The sequence below is a fragment of the Schistocerca americana genome, chromosome 6, assembly GCF_021461395.2.
Source record: "Schistocerca americana isolate TAMUIC-IGC-003095 chromosome 6, iqSchAmer2.1, whole genome shotgun sequence".
In the NCBI taxonomy this organism is placed as follows: Eukaryota; Metazoa; Arthropoda; class Insecta; order Orthoptera; family Acrididae; genus Schistocerca; species Schistocerca americana.
Genome location: NC_060124.1, coordinates 435,182,788 through 435,205,608, shown reverse-complemented (window position 1 = coordinate 435,205,608; position 22,821 = coordinate 435,182,788). Strand labels below are relative to the sequence as shown.

At 42.0% G+C, this 22,821-nt stretch overlaps 1 long non-coding RNA gene across 1 annotated transcript in view; it reads right to left on the bottom strand.

The window, feature by feature from the left end:
* The window catches only part of LOC124619515, a 43,650-nt gene extending 23,038 nt beyond the window's left edge, over window positions 1-20,612 (bottom strand). The window contains exon 1 of the long non-coding RNA XR_006980090.1: window positions 20,505-20,612. This is a non-coding gene — a long non-coding RNA (uncharacterized LOC124619515). The remainder of the gene's footprint in view (window positions 1-20,504) is intronic.
* Between the last annotated feature and the right edge of the window lie 2,209 nt (window positions 20,613-22,821).

The following is a 22,821-nucleotide window of genomic DNA, read 5'->3' as shown; positions in this document are numbered from 1 at the left end:
GCCCCACTGACTGCCATTTCATCCTATGCCAGTGGCATGGCTGGGTGTGGTATGGAGGCATATGTGGTCAGTACGCTGCTCTCCCAGACTGTCAGGTTCTTGACCTTGGAGCTACTACTAATCCTCAGATGGCCTCACAAGGCTAGGTGCATCCCATACCAGTCCTCTCACTCTTGGTGAAATCCCTGGCAGTGTTGGGAATCGAACCCGGTTCCCCACATGGCAGTCAGTCGCACCTTGATCACTTGGCTACACTTGCTCAGTCAAAAAGGTTGTGAATTCTCATCTTTTTTTTAATCCATTCACATCATTCCATTACATTTGACACAAAAGGGTAGTGCTTGGGAAGCAAAACAGACTAAAACAAGAGTGACACAGAAATGTAGAAATAAACACACAATCTGTTGTGTAACGTGTACACGCTGTGCTGTGAGGCGACCGGTAGTGTTGAAAATGAACACACTTCTTACACCGCAATGTATTGTCCCAAGATGACCAGTTTCAACAGTCCTGTGCTACCATCATGTGATGTAAGGGGAAAACATAAAGATAAGAAGAGGGTTGGAGAGAGACTACAATTCATATGACAGATTATATAAAAATGCAAAATTCCACATACCTTATGGAAATTGCTACAAAACTGCCATGTTACATTACGTGAAGTTAAAGCATAAAAGGTAACCCCCATGTATAGGTGTCTTGATAAAATTCAGTTGATAAAATACACACAGTTGGTAAAATGCACACAAATGATAAAAAAAGAATGTAGTTAAAATTCTCGTGTCATCCATGCATGCTGGTAAACATGATTATCACAAACTTGCTGCACAGCACTATGCTACTAGTGGAGTGGTAACTAAGAGATGGCAGACCCACTACAAAGTTATCTATCTTGCCACTGGATGGTTTGTGTAATACATGCTGAATGATCACATACTGTGGTTACAAGCAATGAATAGTGGTGCACCAGAAATAAAGGTGGATTTTTCAAAATGCCCAATATAACAATTTTGCGTGTCATCTGGTCATACATATAAAATTTCCCTCCATATAAAATCTGTAGTAGTTGCATATTGTGTGCTTACTGACAGTGGGGAAAATTACCCTAAAAATTAAAAATCTTTATTTTACAAGGCAATGTGACAAAAAAAGAAAACCACACTGGTGCAAGGACAAATGCTAAACTTGCCAGATCTGGAGGGGTCTCACAAAGTAAACCCATGCAAAAAAAATGGGGATGTATGCAAAAACCATGTGGTGCTCAACTTACTGCAGTAAGTCATCTAATCCAGAAACAGATGCAAGCCTTACTGGGTGCAAGGTGCCTACTACAGAATCAATCAAGGCTTGCATCTGCCTTTGGATTAGATGACTTTTGAAGTAAGTTCAGTACAGCATGGTGTTTGTGCATGTGCCATACCCCCCCCCCCTTTTTTTTCCACGATGATACTTCGCCAGACCCCTCCAGGTCTGGTCAGTGTATAGCACTAGCACTAGCACTCGCACTCGCACCAATGTGGTTTTCTTTTTACCGTACATTGCTTTGTAAATTAAAGACACTGGTTTCTTAATTTTTTTTATTATTAGTGTCATTTTTTCACTGTAAGTAAGCACACAATATGTAATTACTTCAGATTTTATATGGAGCACAAGCTCATGGTAATTTTATATGTATGGCCAGGTGGCATGCCTAAGTGTTACATTGGGCACTTTGAAATATCCACCCTTCTTACTGGTGCATTGCTGTTCACCAATGGCAACCACAGTATGTGATTATTCAGCATGCCACCCAGTGGCGAGATAGGTAACTTTGTAACAGGTCTGTGACCTCTGTTAACACTCTATCAGCAGTGTAGAGCTGTGCAGCAATTTTAACTATGCTCATTTTATCAACTGTGGGCATTTTACTAGTTGAATTTTACCAAGACATGTATACATAGGATGTGACTTTAATGCTTTGACTTCATGTAATGTAACATGGCAGTTTATAGCAATTTCCATAAGGTATCTGGAAATTTGTACATTTTATGTGATCTGTCATGTGAGTTGGTCTCCCTGTACACAACCCCCCCCGCCCCCTCCTCCCCAATTAAAACTTCCATTTTTCACTTAGATCAGAAAATGTGTTCATTTTCAACTAAAGCTACTGCACTTGAAATTTAGGTAAGTTGTTCATCAGAAAGAAATAAACAGTAAGGAATTATGAAAAATAATTAAAAATGCTACTGGAAGAGCAAGGAGTGGAAAGTCATTCTATATCAGCACTCAAAGTAGGCACAAAGGTTAGTAGTATAATGAGCGAAGAATTATAATGAGAAGCACTGGCAGACTAGGGGACCAAAGATTCAGTGAACTTTTCTTTTGCATGACAATGGTGCAATTGAGAGGCTTGTAGTGATTGAGGTATAGAACCCACATTTGGGAGAAGATAGGTTTGACCATCCAGAGCTAGGTTTTTTCGGTTTTCCTAAAAAGCTGCCAGGATGATTCCGTGGCAATGAATGTGACATGATTCTTTGCTTATCCTTATCCAAACCAAGCCCAAACTCAGTTTCTAACAGCTTCATTTTTGTAGGTCTGATAATTTCTAATCTTGTTTCCTTTGTCTCAGTGGATTAGTTTCCTTTTGGGATTTTGTATAGATATGTTGCAGATTTAGCACTGTCTGCCTTGGAAGTCTGATTATTACTTCAGCACACTGGACTGTGTGTACAAATTTCTTTGTGGAGGATCTTCTTGTCAGTGACCCAGCAGTATGAGATTTATACCTTTTAGAGAATGTCAGAATTGAAATGGATCAGTTTTTTTTTTTTTCTTCAGGGTATACAGTGTAATAAACACGTGCAAGAAGCTAAAATTGAGCAAGATTTTAACCCAAATTTTTGTCAAATTGAAGCTTTTGAGTCAGTCTGTTTGACATGCTCTTGCACAATTGAGGGGCTCAGAGCAATAGTGGACCAAGTCCAAATAATTTAAAATCCTAGTTATATCACAGTTGGGTTCAAAATAACAACAATTCTCCAAAGCAATGCGGAAACAAATTCATAGGTCAGTATCCAGTCAGCAGGCTGCAGTATTTACTTGATACTCTGAGATAATAGCACCTTCCACTAGAGCTATTATGAACCATTTAAAGTTGCAAAGCACATTACGGGAAATCTGGAGAGAGAGCTTAACACAATTGTATTTTACAATACTGGGATATTAAAATATCAATTAATATGTCTGCTTTTATACGGGTAGTGTGAAATAATGGAAGAAGAGCCTGATTAAATTCCAGATATTGATAAGTAAAGATTTTCAGAAAAAAAATCATAAGTTCCATTTTGATAAAAATTATTCACAGTAACATAGATTTTAGGTTAAGGTTTTAGTTATGCACTGCTCTGTAAAACTTAAGCGTGAGATAGATAAATTAACATAACATATTAACTACTTGGTGGAAATTAATGAAAATGCTGGAGAATGTTGTCAGAGGTATCCCAGTTACACATAGAAACATGTAGATCACATGGCATGAGGCCAGAATTATTATAGCACCAAATAGGGATGCCCAGCATCACGAGGCAGTTGAAGGAATGGAAAAAGTCGTGTGTGTCAATCAGCGAGCAGTTATGCTGCACTGTGGTGGTGGTCTACATTGCAGCATGGGTAGGAAAGAACATTTAGATTACTTCACACAGGGAAGAATCATCAGAAGACGGGAAGGAGGATGAGATGTGACAAGCATAGCCCAAGAATATGCATGGGGAATGTTCTGAACCATGGGCACTGTTGTCTGATGGAGAGGAAGTGGTCAACTATAGCAGCAGATGACTGCTACATTGTGTAACAGGTAAGAAGTGACTTCCATCAAACAGTGGATTCAATTGCAATATTTAATAGGATTGCAAGGCACGCAGTCTCAAACTTCACAGTGGTGTGGCAACTGCATGGGAGTGGTCTCGTTGGCCAACGACCAGTGCGTTGTATTTTGTTGACAGCCACACATCGACAGCACCATTTGAAGTGGTGCCAAGATCATAGGTACTGGAGCAGCGAGGGGTGGAGTTGCATGCTGTTTCCAATTAAGCAAATTCAGCTGGTGTAGGGATTCCGGATGAACCCTTGTATGGCGAGAGGTGAGAACATGTAACGCTCCCAGAATATAGTTGAAGTTCAATTATAGGGTGCATGAAAAAGACTCATCAGATTTTAAAAAATCATTACTATTATGTTATTTGTGATATGTGCATGAACAATGTACTATTGGAAAGAGCAAGCTCTCGAGTTTTACGTGGTTCCTGCTAGGTGACAGCAGTGTGCATCCACTTCAGTTCTAGTAAAAATGGTGTTGGGACAACACAAAGCGTTTTGTGCTCTACGTTTTGTGCAGTACAGGTTCTTTCATACTAGGTATGGTGTGGATCCTCTTACAGCACAGACCCTTAGACGATGGCATGAACAATTCCAAGAAACTGTTCGTTTGTGTAAAGGAAAATAGTTGGGCTGTCCCAGAGTGTCTGACACAGATGTCAAACTCATCTGCATAGTTTCACTAGGAGTCCGCAGACATCCATTTGCCGTGCAGCTCGACAGCTCAATATGCCCCAATGACCATCTGGCATGTGTTTCATCAACATTTACACACTAAACCACCCAAAATTCAGCTACTGCATGCTCTTCGTGAAAGTGACAAGCAACAACGTTGACTTTGTGTAGTTTCGTTCTTGGCAAGATGGTGGATGACAGTCCTCTTCCGGGCTTAGTGTTTATGGATCAGGCAACATTCCATTTAAATGGCAAGGTGAACTGTCATATTGTGAGAATATGGGGCACAGAACAACCACATGAAGTTGTACAACATGAGAGGGAATCTACAAAATTTCGTGTGTTTTGAGCATTTCCACAGTAAAACCCGCATGGTCCATTTTTCTTTGCCAAGAACACTGTTAAGGAAGTATATATCTCGATATGCTTGAGAACAGGTTAGGACACCGCCACACTGTCATCTGGGACTGTGGGAATTTTTAAATCTGAGAATTACTGAATGATGGATTGGTCGCACTGGACGAAATCATTCAGCCTTACATTAAATGCTTCCAAGGTCACAGGACCTGACTGTATGTGATTATTTCTTGTGGCGTTTATACATCTACATTAATACTCCACAAACCACCCAAAGGTGTGTGGCGGAGGGCACTTTACACGCCATTGTCATTACCTCCCTTTCCTGTTCCAGTTGCGTATGGTTCGCGGGAAGAAAAACTGCAGGAAAGCCACCGTGCACGCTCGAATCTCTCTAATTTTACATTCATGATCTCCCCAGGAGGTATAAGTTCTCTGTTTATGTTTCTTCACTACCAACAACAGGGAATGAACTAAAACATTGCACAACAGCAGCTGTGGAAGCAGTAATGTGCTTTGCAACTTTAAATGGTTCACAATAGCTCACTGGGTTGTGTGGGAACAATTTGAATACAGCATCAACATATGCCATGCATCTCAAGGGAGCCATATTGAACACCTGTGAAAAGGTATGGGAAAAAAAAACACTTTTTGAATTTCACAATCATCAAAATTCAGTGTATATGTTTATTAATTTCAGAGATATAGATGTGCCAAATTGAATGATTCTATTTCATACACCCTGTATTTCCTTGGCCCATGTGTTATGGCATGGGTGTGCTTATCTCCAAATATTTGAACACCAGTCAACATTATTATGATACTGTATTCCTTCCCTATTTGCATCTTTTCAGAGGTGCATTCAATCCTGACTTCATTTTTCTGTTGGTTATTGTTCAGTGCTATATTGAGTAGAATGTTGTGTCATGCAGTTCATGAATTTCAAGATGGCGGAGTTAGAGGAGTGTTGCATGTGCATTAAATTTTGCTTGAAACTCAAGAAAACCTGTACAGGGACACATTAAATGACACAGGAAACCTGCGGTGATGAGTGCTTATGCTGTACTTGGTGTTACGTATGGTTTACATGATTTAAAAATTGCTGGACGGAAGTTAAAGATGACTCTCATTGAGGACGCTCTTAGATATCTACCAACGATGCTCGCGTCAAGAATAACAATGAAATTTGTGCCACAGAGGCACACTGTTAATTGATGGTACTAACAGGATGTGTCAAGAAAATGGCCTGAAATGTGGTGAGACAATTCATGGCTCTTGCATCATCAACTCACCCACTCATTCATCTCTGTTGGCGCATGACAATTGCACAAAAACCGAAATCACTGTGCCGCCTTATCCTCCATACTCACCATACCTGGCCCTTGCGGACTTTTGTTTTATTTCCAAAGTTGAAAACTCATTGAAAGGACAAAGATTTTCAATGACAGATGAGATAAAAGAAAATTCACAGACGGTGCTTTGCATGATCCAACGAGAGGTGTACCAAGACTGCTTCTGGAAGTGGAAATGGTGTTGGGAACAGTGTATCAATTGTTGAGGAGAGTATTTTTAAGGAAGTCATGCACAATAAGAAAAAGAAAAGTGTGGAAAAATTTTGTGGACAAAGTTCTGGAAATTTTTTGAACAGACCTTTTATTTCTTTCAGTTACTTTCTATAGTATAGTGTAGCAGTTCTTTCTGTGTATGGCCAGTTTCATCAAGCTATGTTACTTGGCAGTAACACGTAATGTTAAAGTTGTTTTAGTCCTTGTGTTGTGCATACCAGTGTATATTTTAATACATAATTAATTTAGTACTATGTCATTTAATTATGTAACTACAGATACAGCAGGAGATACTCCGCTTCCCCAGCCAGACTCACTACAGAGGGATAACACTTGATTGCAAAAGTAGAAGAAGAAAGATTAGAAAGAATTAACAGAGTTGAAAAAGAAAGTTGAGCAAAAAATAACAGTCATTAATGGTCAGCAATATGAGAGTAAAAAGGCATCCATATTTCTGCGAAAATATTTGATATCGAGTTTAACTGCAACTGTCTACAAAAGTGTGAAGAAAGGTTAGAACGATCAATTGTAAGAGATGGTTCACTTCATTTTGGAATCTAGGGATTTTTCTAAGCAAAGTGTGTACTTTCAGAGTCACATGCAAGTGCAAGCTGCTAAATACTAGAGATCACATCCACAGGATAAACACACACACTTATGTCAAGTACTTGCACGTGTATTACTAGAATTTCTAGTGAATGTACAGGGGTTTGCAAAAATGTCTTTGTGATTACATTCCACGTAAGTTGGTGAAGGCTGTACAGAGATGCATTTAGCAAGGGTAGAGCAAGCTAGATTCTCAATACGGTATGATAAAGAAACCATATGCAATGAAATGTATGAAGTTCATGTCCACTTTGCACCCTCACAGAAGATTATTTACTTTTGGATTAATGAATGTAGACACGTTTGGAAACGCACCAAAGACAAAGTGCGCTTGGCCGTCCAATTGAGGTCACCACAAAGGAAAGCGATGACAAAACCCTTAACTGGACCCTAGTATGCTTCATTGTTCGATCATTTGAAACTTGCATTGGTTGAAAAAAGACTCCAGGTTGGCATGCAAAAAAGTGCTCTTTCATCAGGATAACACACCATTGCACACGCCAGTGATAACAATGGTGAAAGTGCATGAATTGGGCTTTGAATTGATTCCTCATCTATCCTATATGATTTGATGCACAAAGAAGCAATAGATTTGACATTTAGGGAAAAAAGACACAACAGCTGACTAAAGGAAGTAGAGGCAGCAGATGGTAAAATGGTGAGTGAACCCCAAGAAATAATCAGAAGATGGGAAGAATATATAGAATGGCTATACGCTGCAGACAGCCGACCAACTGAAGAAGAGCTTGGGACAGAAGAAGAAGATAAAGTTGCAGATGGTGACAAAAGAAATGCAATACTAACTAGTGAGATTGAAGATCTATGAAAGAGATGAAAAATGGAAAGGCAATGGGAATTGATGAGATTCCTGTGGAACTGTTAAAGTCATTGGAAAAAGAATGGAAAAAGGAGTGGATTGAATTGGGTAATCAAATATACATGACAGGAAAATGGCCAAAGGACTTTACAGAAAGTGTCTTAATACCTATAGAAAAGAAAAAGAACAGCAAAAGTGTGAGGAACATAGAACAGTGAGCCTGATACCGCAGGCAGCCAAAGTCTTTCTCAGGACGCTCAACAGAAGGCTACAGGGAAAGCTGAATTGCGTAAAAGGAGATGAACTATTTAGTTTCAGGCAAGAAGTGGGAACTAGAGATGTCAATGGGCTACTGAGAGTGACAGGGGAGAAGTACATGGAGAAGAAAAGGAAGCTGTATGTTGTGTTCATTGATCTTGAGAAGGCTTTTGACTGTGTCAGATGGGACAAACTGATGGAAATCCTAAGGAAACATGGAGTTGACTGGAGGGATAAACAGCTAATTAAAAATTTATATTTGAACCAGAGAGCAAGAGTAAGAATAGGAGGTGTGATAAGTGAAGAAATTGAACTGGGAAGAGGTGTAACACAAGGTTGTTGTTGATCACCAAAACTGTTCAATATCTATCTGGAGGAAATTATTAATCAAAGTTTTGATGGAAGGAGAGGAGTGTATAAGATTTGCAGATGCCATGGTTGTGATGGCAGAAAGTGCAAGAGAGATGGAACAAATGTTAGATGATCTAAACACAAAGTAGAAGAATATGGAATGAAGATTAACAAGAAGAAAACAAGAAGCATGGTAACTGGAGGAAAGCAGAGAAAATGCCGCATGAAAATAGGGGGAGAGGAAATAGAGCAAGTAAATAACGTCAGTTACTTGGGAAGTGTAATAATGGATGATATGTATTGCTCAACAGAAATTAGGAAAAGAATTGCAAAGGCAAAAGAAGGATTGAAGAGGAAACAGAAATTATTTTGGGAACCACTAAACAAAGATCTGAGGAAAGACTTGCCAAATGTTACATGTGGAGTGTTGCACTGTATGATGCGGAGACCTGGACGTTGAGGAATGAAGTTGAAAGAAGATTAGAGGCACTAGAAATGTGGATATGGAGAAGAATGGAAAAAGTGAAATGGGAAGACCAAGTAAGGAAAGAAAAAGTATTAAAAAGTGCTGGAGAAGAAAGAAAGTCATCAGAAAGGGAAAACGGAACTGGATTGGATATTGTTTGAGGAGGGACTGTTTATTGAAGGAAGAAATGATGGAGAGAAAAAGGGGAAGAGGAAAAACAAGATATCAAATGCTGGACAACATCAAAAGAGACAAATATCCAGAAATGAAAAGACTGGCTATGGACAGACAAAAATGGAAGAGGCTTAACCCATGACAAGACCTGCCGTAAGGCAGAATACCAGAAATTTTCATCAAATGGGGACATGATAGTTGCAGTCAAGGAGTATTTTGCAGAGTTTGACAGAGTATATTTTTCCGATGGGATGAAAAAGCTGGAGGGTCATTGGACCAAGCATATATCCCTCAAAGGAGACAGTCGAGAAGTAAGGTGAGTCGTTTACAAAACAAACATGCTTTTCTTGTTTGTGTATCAGACTTATCAAACTGCTCTCATACATTTACAGCATACAATAAAAGAAATATGTATGTATATAATCCTTCAATCAACACAAGGCCCTTATGTATGTCTGGGATGAAACAGGAGGTGGTAGAGGATCTTGAGAAATAGCCAGCTGTATCAGAACATGTTTAAAAATGTATGCATCAAACCCCATCTCAGTGACTGCACTGAGTGTCAACTTTTTGTGATTAGTATCTACATTGCGCAGTGTACAAGCATATAGATGTGGCGATCCTATTGGAAATGCACGGTTGTGCTCAGGAAAGAAATCTTGACTCCGGACTGATTTTTCTGACCGTCTTGATGGGCCACATAAAAACCTGTAGCAGACCATTATTTGGCCACCCCTGGCTGTGAGGATTGGTTCAACATTGTAAATCTTCAAAATTCAAAACACCAAAATTTGAAGTTAATGTAATGAAGAGAGAAAATTTCATAAGTACAACATCATTACAAACAGAAAAAAAAACTACTAATGGCTATGAGATAAATTTGTTAAACATTTGATGGATGAGGTATGAAAGAGGCATGACTTTTACAATGAGGTTTAAAGTGACACTAAGTGATCTGATGGAATTCAATAAGGTTCTATCAAGACCATGAACATGGTGGTTCACTAAGTGGGTTTGAAACGGTGTTTGTGTGAAGATGATGATGCAATGCTAAGTGAACTCGTTTGTAGGCTTGCAGTTCAGATAATTAATTAGGAAGAAAAAGTAATTTTAATTGACCTATTAAAATATGGAAAGAAACAGAGATGCAGGTTTAATTATATTTGAAGTCAGAAGTGAAAATTTTTCTTAGTTCTACTGAATTTGAAAGATAAGGTGTAAAAAGACTTTTATGTTAATGAAAATGGCTGTGTATGTTGTATACTAGCTTGTATTTCTTATTTTTCACTGCAAAAAAATTAATATTTAATTTTTCATCTGCAATAAAATATATTAATTAACACCGGTAATTTTCTGTCTGCAAAAGGCAGGTGTCCTGGTTAGCTCGGTCTGATACAGAAACCTTTAAGATTCGGGTGGACTACAGCATGGATTTTGGAGTATCATTTTGGATAAAAAGTAAGTTCTATGCTACACAAGAAAGATAGTGAGTAGGAACTGTCATCTCAAAGAAGTTGTAGAGGCTGAAGTATCATTCATCTTCCATAATATGTAGTTGACAACATTTAGCCTAAAGTATCAAATGTTATGCAATGAAAAAAAAAATTGTTTTCTGTGCTGCCATTTCATGACATAACCTTATTCTGTAGGATGAGGGTTGTGTGCTGCCCAGTCATGAAAATTTATGTTTTCCTAAATTGCTTAAGGCAAATCCTGGGATGGTTCTCAAAATGACTTGGCGAACTTCTGAGACCATTGTGTGGTTCTGCTCAGTCAGTAATGACCTCATCTTAATAAACTTGAATCTTCCTTTCTTTAAGAAATGATACTTATGGAGCACTTAACATGTCATTTCACACATACAAACTGAAGCAACTGTTCAGTCAGTATCCCAGGAACACAATCAGCGTCTCATGGTGATAATGGAATGGCACAGTATGTAGAAGCCCTTAATTTGTCTCATAATAGTAGTATCTGGTGATCTTGATTCTGTGGCAAATTTGGGAATGAATTAGTCTGAAGCTTTAATTACTTACATATACTATTTATATTCATATGGTCTGTTAATTTCATTCTCTTCTGATTATTCCATAATGGAGCTGCTGTTCTCAAAATGATGAATATAAAACAGAAGGATTGTCATGTTTAAATTTCTGTATGACCTGCCCTCTTCCCCAGTAGTCATCAGAACAGAAAGTGACTTTGTGTATATTCCACTGAAAATTCATATGTGACATAATTAGTTAATGGTGAAAGACTGCCTGAATGATAATGCGAAACACTGTGTGTTGTGTTTATCCATAAATGCACCTCATATTGTTCCTATCTATATTATTATTATTATATTATTTCAAAAGGAAAAGAAGTGCAGATATCTGAACAGATGACATCATGGTAGGTAAGTAATTGCCGTGCCAGCTCTCCAGTTGTAAGTAATAAAATGCCAAATATGACTGCTTAACTTGATTTATTCAAAAACTAAGGCCTAGTGACAAACATCCTATATGGAAACATTTAGAGAGATTAAACTGCTTAACTTCCCAGTAAGGTGGGACTGTACAATGATGGATAAAACCATATTGTTATACTTGTAAAATCCAATAGAGATGTGGGACATGGACATCGGTCTACAGCAACATCAGTCCAGGATGATGATACACTAAACACATCAAGATAATTTTTTTTAATGGAGGGCAGTTGAAACATAACATTGTGTTTCCCAGATCTGTTGACACAGTTCAGTGTCAGTTTCAGGAGACTGAAAAGCTTCGTGAATGATAATCGAGTCCATTAATTAGCTTTTGCTGAGGAAAATGTATGTTGTAACTTGTGGAATGTAATATTTTCCAATGAGTGAGTATTTTTCACAGTGAATGATGGTCCAACACAAGTGTATAGGCTGCATGGTGTCCGTTTTGACCCCAAATATATCTGCGAGTCATATCGCAGTGGCTGGATGTGTTCCCACGCACTTGGGATGCTTCATAGGGCAAACAGCTGACTTGATGCTGCATAATATAAATCTACTCATATTATGTGTAATGTTATGAGCCTACTAGGTACTGGAGAGATTAATCTGTTTCCAGCAGGATCAGTATCCAATACTAATGTTAGCTATGATGCAATAGTGAGTTACTGAACAGAATGAGATATCTCAACTGGCCTCCTCTTGCAACATACGAGGGCTATCCACAAAGTACATTACGTTTTGGAATTAAAAATAAATAAAGTATTGGAAATTTTTTTTATTATATACAGATGAAAGCCACACTTAAATACTACTTTTCTACATAGTTGTCATTTAAATTAAGGCACTTATCGTAGCGATGGACGAGCTTGGAAATTCCATCGTCATAAAATTCGGCCGCCTGCGCCTTCAACCATGTGGTTACCTCTTTTTGAAGCTGTGCGTCGTCATCAAAACGCTGCATAGCCAACCACTTCTTCATTGCTGAGAATAAGTAGAAGTCACTCGGTGCCAGGTCGGGACTGTACGGCGGATGAGGAAACAACTCCCACTTAAAAGATTAGAGAACTTCACGAGTGGCATTTGCCGTGTGGGCCCGGGCGTTGTCGTGAATCAGCAAGGTCTTTGAGCCCAACTTTCCCCTGCACTTGTTTTGTATTGCTCCTCTGAGGTTGTGCAGAGTTTGCCAATACCTTTGAGAGTTTATTGTAGTGCCTCTTTCCAGGAAATCCACAAAAATCACACCTTTTCTGTCCCAAAAGACAGTCGCCATCACCTTCCTTGCCGACATTGTCTGCATGCATTTCTTGGGTTTTTGGGGGGAATTTGTGTGCCCTCACTGCATTGACTGCAATTTTGTCTCGCAGTTCACATGCTTAACCCATGTTTCGTCACCAGTAACGATGCAATCGAGTAATGAGTCGCCATCTTTCTCGTAAGCATCCAAAAACATTAACGCTGCAGCCATTCGCTGATTTTTGTGAATCTCTGTCAAGATTTTTGGTATCCATCTTGCACAAAACTTGTGGTAACCAAGCTTTTCGGTAATGATTTCGTGCAACAAACTTCGTGAAATTTGTGGAAAACTCATAGAGTTCCGTTATTGTGAAATTACGGTTTTCACGGACTGCGGCATCGACTTTTTCGACAAGTTCGGCAGTCACTATGCTGGGTCTTCCACTTCGCTCTTCGTTGTGAATGTTAGTCCGGCCATTTTTAAATTTTATGACCCATTGACGCACTCCACCTTCAGTGATTATGTTGTCCCCACACACTTCACAAAGCTGCCGATAGATTTCTATCAGTGTACAGTTTTTTGCAGTCAGAAACCTTATTACAGCACGCACTTCACACTTCGCGGCATTTTCAATTAACGCTGACATTTCAAACTGTCACAGTAACTCAACGGAGTACAGCACGAACCTCTCACTAGCATGGCAGGATGCCAACTGAGTGGCGGAATGCCATGACACCAAGATGGCCACGCTAGCCCCGCCCCTAACGGACACAAACGAAAACGTAATGTACTTTGTGGATAGCCCTCGTATCTCAGTCCCACTGAAAATGTGTGGGCGGATGCAAAACAAACCATGGGAGAAAACTTGCCTGATATTGTGCCAAGAACCTGCAATGGTCTATGTAACATTACCGTAGCTGCCTGGGAAGAGGCGGCAGGAAATGTGTGATTTCTTACTCACTTCGTAGATTCCCACCGTCACAAATTACAAAACGGCTCTAAGCACTATGGGACTTAACTTCTGAGCTAATCAGTACCCTAGAGCCTAGAACTACTTAAACCTAACTAACTTAAGGACATCACACAGATCCATGCCCAAGGCAGGATTCGAACCTGCGACCATAGCGGTCACGCTGTTCCCGACTTTAGCACCTAGAACCGCTCGGCCACATCGGCTGGCTGCAAATTACAGGTTTACTTTGAAGTGCAAGGGCTTTGAATGGATTCTTCTTCTTCTTCTTCTTCTTCTTCTTCTTTCAGTTGTGCTTAGTCCCTCAGTTTTCACAGAACCGGTATTGTTACAATCAGACAATGCATGGTTAATTGAAAGAGGTGGCCCGATGCCCTTCCTATCACCACCCCATAACCTCCCCCCCCCCCCCCTCCAGTATGGAATCAGTGTACCCCAGCTGTCTGCATCTAATGTAAACCATGAAATAGTGCGAACGTGTTTCAAATGTCTGCAAGTCATGTAACTTAGGCGGGATGTGGTGACCAGCCTGGTATTCACCTAGTGGAATGTGGAAAACCGCCTAAAAACCACATCCAGGCTGGCCAGCCCACCTCAGTAATCTGTCGGGCGGATTCGATCAGGGGCCAACGCGCCTACCCAAGTCCAGGAAGCAGCGCATTTAGTGCTCTCGGCTAACCTGGCGGGATATCAAGTATTAAAGAAATCACATGCTTTGCCCTTTTGAGGGTGGAAAAAATCTTAGTCTGTGTGTTCTGTCAATTTCTTGTTTTCTATGGATTAAACAATTTACTCCAGTATAGCAAAAAATAATTGTTAAAAGTGGAATTCCATCTGAATCCTGCTGCCAGAAAGTCTCTCATCAGTCTTAAATACGCCACTGAACTATAAAGTTACAATATAAATGTTACAGTATCCATGGATTTATTTGTTTCACCCGTGACCCCATCTCGTGGCATCAAGTACCTTTTCAACCTCTGAAATTACAGGAATGACACAGAGCAGATTTTCTTGTTCTAGAGTGTATTTGCTTTTTTGCTGAGTTTCAATAAAGTGTAACTCCCTCACTTATAACTATCCTTTACTTTTAAGAGTAGTACTGTATGTTGTAAAGTGACTTGCCCATGCATAACATCCCATGCAATTCAAATTTCAGCCACTGCCGCTCTTTGTGCTGTCTTGGGATCTTGATTGCAGCAAATAGTCCAAAGCTGGACATCAACAATTCTAGTTATCATCTATCAGTATTATCTGACAAAAAATCTGCATAAGCCTGCATAATCGCCATCTGTAGGTGACTTGGGTAGCTTCAGATATTTTCTGTCACATGGTGGCCTGTAGACTGTCAGTAATACTGACTTAAGAATTCCGTTGCCAACAATTACTGCACAGTATTCAAGGAGATGTTAAATGGAGGATTTCACATCATGGGGCGTAAAATAGAGAGTGGTGTACTACGAGGCAGTTGATTATGTTAAGGCAATTGCTGTATGTCAAAAGATGGATTACAATGTGAAATAGTAACGATTTTCTAGTGTACAAGGAAATAAAAATCCCACCAGAAAGTGAGAAATTCTAGGAATACTTAGTAGTCACCAGAAACTGGACAGAGAAAAATTGGTTGCTGGCAAAAGCAAAAAAGAATCAGCTGGTATAAATAGCAGTAGTGTAAAATGCTACGTAGGAATGGGGCAAAATCACAGCTGGACAACAATGCCAGTACCTGGATGGGGCAATGGGTGCTAGAAAATTACTCCTGGGACTGCACATGTGTAATAAACACAGCAGGTAAGACTGTATGTGATGAAGGTACACAGAGTGAGAGCGGGGAACAAAGGAGTAATGCTTCTTGTCACTTGTAAGACACCAGTAGCAGCATGGTGCAGGTATATGGGATTATTTGCATTGATACCTGACGTAACATGACACTTTAATTGGACAGTTAATGTCACCAAAATAATAGCAAAACTACAAAAAAAGGAAAATAACCAGATTTGGGGATGATGTATGACGGTCGTAAATAGGATACGTAAAGATGACCACCATTACAAAATGATATTATTTGTGGAAATAATGTAATCATGATGTGCTGCGTGAAATTTTCATGTTCTGTTTTCTTATAGTTTGGTAATGAAGCCTACTTTGGTCGCCTAGAAAACGTAGCTACGCTTCTAACGCTTTTGACGGTTGTTTCTCGTTCTTTTTATCAGTAGCTGTTGGGAACATTCATATTTTACTCTTTGATGTGTTATATGTATGGTACGGTACTTTGTTTTCTCCTTGATCTTTATTATGTACGTCCCTGAATAAATAGTCTATGCGTGTTCATGGTGTATTATGTATTTGATTAAAAGGTCAACTTTATAATCTCACAGAGGACTAATTAGAGTTAATATCTTGTAGCGACGCTCCCGCGCGCTAATTCAAGCTTGCCGGTGTGTGTGTGTTTGTGTGCTGTGCGCGTGTGTCAGTGCAGTGCTGTGCGGTTGTAATTACTTTACGCGACGTTTGTGTAGTTCCGCGCCCAGCCTCTAGAGGCGCTGTGTTTTCTAGCTTTTATATACGTTCTGTTATTATTATTATTATTCCTTGTTTTTTGAGTTAGTGAGTAGTTCCGTGCCTCCTGACTTGTGTGGACGAGTACTGTTTTCTCTCCTAACTACGTAAGTTTCCGAGGATTAAGGATCCTCTGTATAGGCCGGAAGCAAATTTTATAGCTCCGATCTGTCCATGCATGCCGCGCTCGCAATAAAGTTATTGTTGCTCAACTGAAGGTCTTCATTCTTCCGAATCACGTTAAGCAAAGGTCGGACAGCCACCAGTTTAGCTGAACCCGACAAGTGGTGACCCCGACGTGATTCAAGCAGAGCCCGACGTGATTAAGAAGAAGCAGCCGTGAGCTACGCAAGTAACGAGCACATAATGACCGAACAGCAGGCCGTCTCCAGGATTGCAGTCCGTTTGCCGCCGTTCTGGCCCGACAACCCGGTACTCCGGTTCGCGCAGGCAGAGGCAAGTTTTAGCTGCGCTGGAATAACGGTCGAAGCAACTAAATTTGCGCTGATTGTGAGCCAACTCGACCAACGTTATGCAGCCGAGGTGCAGGACATAATCACAGCACCGCCCGAGGCTGGAGCTTATGCCAGGCTAAAATCAGAGTTGATTCGACGGGTGGCCGCGTCGCAAGAGGACCGGATGCGTCAGATTCTGACACAGGAAGAAATTGGCGACAGGAAGCCTTCTCAATACCTGCGACATCTACGCAGCAAAGTTGACACCGTTACTGTGCCAGACAGTCTGCTCAGAACGCTGTGGAGCAGTAGGTTGCCGCCGCAAATAAAAGCCATAATCGCCTCACAAACGGACATGCCGCTGGATGACGTGGCGCAGCTAGCAGACCGGATTCAGGACGCGATCACACCGGCTCCGGTCAGCGCAGTCGCGGCGTTGGACAACAGTGCAAACAGTACCGCGTCTGTAGCACGAGCCGACCATGATTCTCTCGCTGCCAAGGTTGAGCTTTTGTGCGCCCAGGTCAGTGCGCTGCTGGCACGTGACGACGACAATAATAGAAGAAGCCGATACAGACGGCAGCGTTCGAGAAGCAGATCTTCCGGCGGTACTACCACTCCGCAAGGCGAGGTACCGTTGTGCTGGTACCACCGACGATTCGGCGATCAGGCAGGGAAGTGCATATCGCCATGCTCGCACCCAAACGCCACCGGCGGTCGACAATAGCGCCTGTTCGTTACCGGTAGGAGTTCCGGCGTTAAGTTTTTAATTGACACTGGGTCGGACCTGAGTATCATACCACGAACAGCCATACATCGTTGCCGGCCGCCAACTGCCTTCCGTCTGACGGCTGCCAACAATTCTTCCATCGCAACATATGGCACACAGAGGATGGAGCTTAATCCCGGCCTACGCCGCGCGTACGAGTGGAATTTTACAGTGGCTGACGTCACGGAGGCGATCGTCGGGGCTGATCTCCTCGCGCACTACCACCTGCTGCCGGACGTCGCGAACGCACGCTTGGTAGACAGCGTCACTGGCTTAGCAGTCACGGGTTTCCGTCGCAACACCGCAACGCACAGTGCCAAGTTGGTCCATGCTACGGAGGGTGAGTACACTGAATTACTGCTTAACTATCCGAACTTGACCAGGCCGCCCGGCGCTCCCAGGTTCATACCACATGACACGGTGCATCACATTCAAACGACTGATGGTCCCCCAGTAGCATGCCGACCTAGGCGTCTCGCTCCGGACCGATTGAAGATAGCGAAGGCAGAATTTGACGCCATGATTCGCGAGGGCATAATGCGGCCATCTAAGAGCCTGTGGTCCTCCGCATTACGTCTTGTTCCGAAGAAGGGTGGAGCTTGGCGCCCATGCGGTGACTACCGTGCGCTTAACGCGCGAACAGTGCCGGACAGATATCCCGTTCCGTTACTGAGGGATTATAATCACGCCTTACATGGTGCCACGGTGTTCACAGTTCTGGACTGCGCTAAAGCGTATACACAGATTCCGGTGGCCAATGACGACATTCCAAAGACTGCAATAATAACGCCTTTCGGTTTATTTGAAAGCAAATTTATGACTTTCGGTTTACGCAATGCCGCTCAGACCTGGCAAAGGTTTATAGACTCGGTTCTCCAGGGGCTGCCGTTCTGTTTCGCCTACCTGGACGATGTGTTAGTGTTCTCTGCTGACCGCGATCAACACCGACAACATCTGCGAGAGATTTTCGAGCGATTGGAGCGTTACGGTGTCGTCTTGAACGTGGACAAGTGTGTTTTTGGGCAGTCAGAGGTGACATTTCTTGGCCATAAGATTTCTGCTGAAGGCTCTCTTCCTCTGTCCGAGAAGGTGGACGCTATCTTGCAGCTACCCCGACCAACTACGATCAAAGAATTACGTCGTTTTTTGGGGATGCTCAATTTTTATCGACGACACCTTCCTCACGCTGCGGAGCTGCAGGAACCTTTGACGGCGGCATTATCAGGCCCTAAAGTAAATAGCAAGTCTCTGATACAGTGGACAGAGAACATGTGTTCTGCGTTCGAGGCAACAAAGAGGAGCATGGCCGACGCGGCGCTTCTCGCACACCCACGGCTCGACGCGCCATTAGCAATTGTCGTAGATGCGAGCCAGGCGGCGATCGGTGCCGCGTTACAACAATGGTCCGGCTACGCATGGCAGCCACTGGCGTATTATTCCCACAAGCTTTCGCCTGCACAGAGAAAATGGAGCACATATGACCGTGAGCTCCTGGCAGTATACCAGGCAGTGAAATATTTTCGCCCCCAAGTGGAAGCGCGAACTTTCACGATATATACAGACCACAAGCCACTCACGTTCGCCTTCCGTCGGAATAGTGTCAACTGCTCTCCCCGTCAATTTCATCACCTTGAGTTCGTGGCCCAGTTTAATACCGACATTAGACATATTTCTGGGATCGACAACATTGTTGCGGATTGCCTTTCACGGATCAGCAGTGTTTCCAGTAGCATATACTTTCCTGCACTGGCACAGGCATAGAGAGACGACGAAGAACTCCTTGCCTATGTTAAAGACACGGCTTCCGCATTGCAACTGAAACTCGTTGATGTTCCGGGGGAAGATACACAGCTATACTGCGACGTTTCTCGCGGCCGACCTCGTCCCTTTCTGACGCCGGCTTTTAGAAGACAAGCCTTTGATATAGTACATGGATTGTGCCATCCCGGGGTACGCCCGACATTCCGCCTAGTATCGCAACGTTTCGTGTGGCCAGGCATGCAAAAATACTGCCGCGAGTGGGTCCAATCTTGTCTTCAGTGCCAACGCTGCAAGATTAACCGCCATGTACGCGCACCGATCGGCGATTTTCCGGATACCACCGCCCGCTTTGCCCACGTTCATTTAGATGTAGTCGGACCACTTCCACCTTCGAACGGGCAAAGATATCTGTTTACAATGATCGACCGTTTACACGTTGGCCGGAGGCAGTGCCGGTGGATAATATCACAGCAGACACATTAGCTTCCGCTTTTGCAATGACTTGGTTGGCAAGATTTGGATGCCCACTACATATTACCACTGACCGCGGACGGCAATTTGAATCAGACCTGTTCTCACAGCTGGCCAAGTTTTGTGGTTACACCCACCATAAGACCACAAGTTATCACCCAGCAAGCAACGGAATGATCGAACGCTGGCACCGTTGTTTGAAGGCCGCGCTGATGTGCCACGAAGAAACCTGGACAACCGCACTACCAGTAGTCTTATTAGGCTTACGGACGACTTTCAAACCAGACCGGGGTCGTCAGCGGCAGAACTGGTTTATGGAGAAACACTGCGCCTTCCTGGTGACTTTGTAGACGCTGATGCCACAGAGACAGTTGCTACTGGCCAGCCGGATTTCTTGCGACGATTGAGGGACCATGTATCAAAGATTCGCCCTCCGAAAGCCACACGCCATGGCAAGCCGCCCACTTTCGTGCACCAGGACCTGGAATCGTCACGTCATGCTCCGCACTGAAGGCGTTAAACCGCCTCTGCAAGCTCCTTATTCTGGTCCATATGAAGTGCTACGGCGCAGTGCCCACACCATGGATATCCTAGTGAACGGCAAAACCATGACTGTTGCGTTGAATCGGGTAAAACCTGCGTATGTTTTTCCTGACACCCCACTAGCGGCACCTCATCGTAGGCGTCCACCTACCGCTGTTCCAGACACTGACGCCACATCTCCGGCGCCAGCTCTTCAACATCCGCCGCCCAACGCAGCACAACATCCGCCTCCTGACGTTGTTCCTCCTCCTCCGACGAGGACGACCCGTTCTGGACGTCGGGTGCACTTTCCGGCGCGGTATCTTGACGCCGACGCTCCGCTTCCGCCCCGGGGGGCTGATGTAGCGACGCTCCCGCGCGCTAATTCAAGCTCGCCGGTGTGTGTGTGTTTGTGTGCTGTGCGCGTGTGTCAGTGCAGTGCTGTGCGGTTGTAATTACTTTACGCGACGTTTGTGTAGTTTCGCGCCCAGCCTCTAGAGGCGCTGTGTTTTCTATCTTTTATATACGTTCTGTTATTATTATTATTATTCCTTGTTTTTTGAGTTAGTGAGTAGTTCCGTGCCTCCTGACTTGTGTGGACGAGTACTGTTTTCTCTCCTAACTACGTAAGTTTCCGAGGATTAAGGATCCTCTGTATAGGCCGGAAGCAAATTTTATAGCTCCGATCTGTCCATGCATGCCGGGCGTCGTCAGATACGCGCTCGCAATAAAGTTATTGTTGCTCAACTGAAGGTCTTCATTCTTCCGAATCACGTTAAGCAAAGGTCGGACAGCCACCAGTTTAGCTGAACCCGACAATCTAATAGGTTATGGGCCCAGGAGAGATTAGTGAACTTTCCATACCAAAGAAATAAACTGATAAATCAAGGTTACATACTTTTCGTGTGTGTTCAACATGTTGCTATTTTTTTTTTTTTCCAGATAATCTTTCTAGATTTATTTGTGTAACTATCTGAACGTATTCAAGATGGGCGGACAATCACTGTTTAATTTTGAAAAGTTGACCGGTATGACAAACTACAACGACATGATTGATTTATTGATCCATTTCATCTACAGCTGAACAATGTGCAAGAGATATTTGGATTTTTTTGTTAATATTAACAGTTTTACATACCTTTGTACATAATAACACACATTAAGATATCAATGAATGATGAATACTTAAATAAATGTTGTTACGCTATGTACAGAGAGATAAAATACAAATGTTCTTCTGAATGAGACTACGTTGGGTAAACACACAAAAATTTAGTTTTGTAGGTATTCATTTACTGTGTAAAAGCAGTGATCAACCAAGTACGATTTCAGTTTAGATTTGAAGTGACCAATGTTTTGTATGTGTTTAATGGTATCTGGTAAGGCATTGTATAGTTTGATACTAGGATGGATAAGGCTGTTTTGAAATAACTTTGTGTTGGCGCTTCGAACATGTACATCCAATTTTTGTCTCGTATCATAACTGTGTATTGTGTGATTTTGAGTGATGAGTGGTCTTTTTGTATGTAAGTTTTGCTTTATATACATTATATTTTCAAGTATATACATGCAAGGAAGTGGTAGGATCATTCTTTTTTGAAACAATGGTGTACATGATTTGCGATTATCTACCCCTTCCATTATTCTTATAATTTTTTTTAATGAATGTTTTGATTGCATCTCCAGAATTTGCCCAGAACGTAATCCCATACCGGAGGTGAGAGTGTACAACTGCATATGACGAAGACGAATCGAAGAGACTCGTTCAACACTTTCCAATTGACCACAGCTGCTGAAGTGACAGTAGTAGATAATAGCAATCTTCAAGCTATTGTAGAAGGCGATGTTCATCTTCGAGTTACTTGTGACAACAAGAATAAACAGATAACTGCTAATGATGTTGCATATGTTCCAAGCCTTGCTTACAACCTACTGTCGGTTAGTCAGATGACAGGACGTGGATTGTGTGTATTGACAATGTGCAGTGCGGTGTATACAATAAAAGTGATGTAATTGTTTCTGGAACACCAGTAGCAACTGCAACTCAAATAAATGGTATGTATCGATTAGATGAAGTGCATCATTACGCAAATGTTGTAGAAATTGACAGTTATGAATTGTGGCATTGAAGATTGGGACATTTGAATCGTGTAAGCATGCATTTATTAAAAGAAAAAATGGCTGATGGACTGAACTGGATGAACGTCAATTTAGATCCGTGTATTCCCTGCATAAAAGGTAAACAGTCTCGACAACCTTTTCCTAAAACATCAAGTAGAAGAGCCAAAGATCTACTTGACACTATGCGTTCTGATGTTTGTGGACCAATGAGCATGGCTTCGTCGGGAGGATCCCGATATCTTCTCACTTTTACTGATGATCTGTCAAGAAAATCTTTTGGTTATATGCTAAAATCAACAACAGAAGTCTGTGACACCTTCATCGAATTCAAAGCACGAGTAGAAAATGAAACTGGTCGAAAAATCAAA